Consider the following 3,224-nt stretch of genomic DNA (forward strand, 5'->3'; position numbering starts at 1 on the left):
AAATATTTTATATCTATGTATAATTATCTCATAAATGTATTAGAACTTAGAAGTGAGATTTTAATTGATATTTCTTTAAATGCTAAAAATTATTACTCGCGGCTTCTTTTAATACTCAAAGAAAATGTATACATTTTCAAGACATAAGAACAACAAAAATAATACTTCATACTATTTGTACCCATGCATGTTTCACTCTTAGATTAATACAAGAGGATAGAAAATTTAATAATGCCATTAAAGAAGCAATCACATATGCCTCAATATCATATGTGGTTCGACTACCTCCCAACAATATTCTAAGACCAAAAATGTATAAGATATCTATTGGCATGAGTTTTTAATGATATTTTATATCAATAAAGAATAATACTAAATATGAAGGATAAATTTTATTAACCATAATAATATGACTTTTATAATTATTAGTCATTTAAGTTGGTTGAATTTTTAATATTATAACATATTATGTATATACTTAACATTTTATAATTTTATGACAATATCTATCTTAAAAGACTATCTTCTTATGTTTTTAGCAATTGAAGTAGACAGATTTTTTATTAGTTAAAAAAATAGCTACAAAAAAATTAAACTTTGAGAGTAATGTGTTAAAATAAATAACTTTAATCACATTAATCTTTGACTATATATATATAAAACAAAGTTATTACGATTGTGTATCGTAAAAAAATAATTTTGGCTTTGTTTATAGTCATGGAATGTGACAATAACATTTCTTTAGAGTTTGATTTCGATTAAAATTCAATCAAAGGGTAAATGCACTAAATTTTAATTCAAGTAATATTGTATATTTGTATCTTTATTCAATCATAATAGGAGAATAGAGTACACTTAGGTAGTATTTAGTAAGTGGTACTGCACTGAGACTGAAACATTGGAATTCAGTATTGTATTTGGTGGCTAAAAATTAGAACTAAAATTTTAGTCTCTATCTCCAAAATTTTGGTCCTTAATTTGAGGACGGAAACTAAAACTTTAATAACATTTTATTTCAACATTACTCTCATTATATTTTAAAGAGGTAATGGCCAAATTAGTACCCGAAAGATTTAAGCGCTGACATTTTGGTACCTAACTATTGTTATTGGCAAAATGGTACCTGAATATTTTAAAAATTTGCCAAGTGTGTCCTCGTGCTTGTCGGACCATTGCTCCGGCGAGTAAGATGCTTACGTGTTCACCGTTTTTTGCTGACAAGAGAAGTTTATTTTGAGTTGGAATTTGTAATTAAAAATATTATTCCAAACCCTAATCCCTCCCCCTCCCTCATCGTAGCCCCCTTTCCCTTTCCCTTTCCCTTTCCCTCCCATCGCAGCCCCCTTCCCTCTCCGTCCCTCTCATCTCATCTTATCTCATCTCATTTCATTTATGCAATAAAAAAGAACAACAATCTAATATCTCAAAATTCCATCCTTTCAAAACAACTACAAGCCAAAACTTTCAATTCTCTCTCTCAGATAAAAGAAGAACAGAATGAGAATCTGAGAAGAAGAAGAAGAAGGAATAATAGATCTAGTATTAGAGGAGCTACAATTTCTGAACATCCCAGAAATCTGTTACATTTTCTTCCTCTTCGCCTTCTCTCTCCTCTCCACCGCCGCCGCCGTCTTTACCATCGCTTCCCTCTACACCAACAAAGCTGTCTCCTTTTCCTTCACCATCTCTGCAATCCCCAAAATCTTCAAGCGTTTGTTCATCACTTACCTCTGGGTCACGCTTTTGATGTTCATCTATAACTTTGTCTTCGTGATTTTCTTGGTTTTGCTTATTATAGCAATTGATATACAGAACTTGTTTCTGCAGTTTTTCACGGTTATTGTGGGTGTGTTGGTCATTGTGAATTTGGTGGGATTGTTGGTGCAGAACGTTTTTTACTGTTTGCAAGAGTTACCATCACCAAGGGATCGATAAGAGTTCTTTACATGATCATCTTGGTAAGAAATTTGGGGGATTTGTAGGTGAATTTTTTCTTTTTCTTCTTTTTTAATGTAATTGATGAAATAGTGTAATATATTTGGAAAAAAATACAAATGGTATTGGTAGATTGTAATTTGAATTGTGATATTGTGTTCTGTTGTGCATGCTTCTATCTGCGCATTTATATGATCTGCGATGGGAGGGAGAGAGAAGGGGACAGCGATGGAGAGGGAAAGGGAGGGGGATGCGATGGGGAGAGAAAGGGAAGGGGGAGTGTGTTGGGGGGCTGCGATGGGGATGGATTTGGAAAGAAACACAAATAGTATTGGTAGATTGTAATTTAAATTGTGATATTGTATTCTATTGTGCATGCTTCTATCTGTGCCTTTATATGATCTGCGATGGGAGGGAGAGAAAACAGGACAGCAATGGAAAGGGAAAGGGAATGGGGCTGCGATAGAGAGAGAAAGGGAAGGGGGAGTGTGTTGGAGGGCTGCAATGGGATGGAGGGGGAGGGGGCTGCGTTGGGTAGGGGAGGGCTGCGATGGGGAGGGAAAGGGAAGGGAAGAGTGTGTTGGGGGCTGCGATGGGGATGGAGGAGGAGGGGAGGGGGGCTACGTTGGGTAGGGGAGGGCTGCGATGGGGAGGGAGATGGAGGGAGAGTCTGTGTTGGGGAGGGAGGGCTTAGGGTTTGGGGGGTGGTTTGCCATGTCACCAAAATACGGTGGCCATGTTAGCATTGTGTTTGCTGGAGATTTGCTCCAGCAAGCTCGGGGACATGCTTGTTAAATTTTAAAATCTTTTAGGGACTATTTTGTCAATAACAAAAGTTAGGTACCATTTTGTCATCGCCAGAATCTTTTGGGTACCGATTTGGTATTTACCTCTATTTTTAAATTTTCAACATTACCCCTCTACAATCAAGCTCTAAAGATCGTGGTTCCTATCTGAAAAAATTAAACGCAGATTATTTGATTCTTCATCTAACAACAAAGCACAGGACACAGAAAAAAAAATCATTTTTCATCAACATCATCATTAGAAACCACATGCAACATTCATGGAGGAGAAACATCCTTTGCATTTTGTCTATCTGTGTGATGTCTTCAATGCATCCAAATAGATCCTGCTCCGATCTGACCACCACAGAACAAATCTCACCACTACCACCACTATCCCTCCAATTTTGCTTGCCTCCACGACCTCTCCGAGAGGAAGAGCCAGAAGTATAGGGAAATGGCTCGATGGCATAGAAAACGACGATACAGGGGATCAACGAAGGA

This window comes from Arachis ipaensis, chromosome B09, assembly GCF_000816755.2.
Source record: "Arachis ipaensis cultivar K30076 chromosome B09, Araip1.1, whole genome shotgun sequence".
Lineage (NCBI taxonomy): Eukaryota > Viridiplantae > Streptophyta > Magnoliopsida > Fabales > Fabaceae > Arachis > Arachis ipaensis.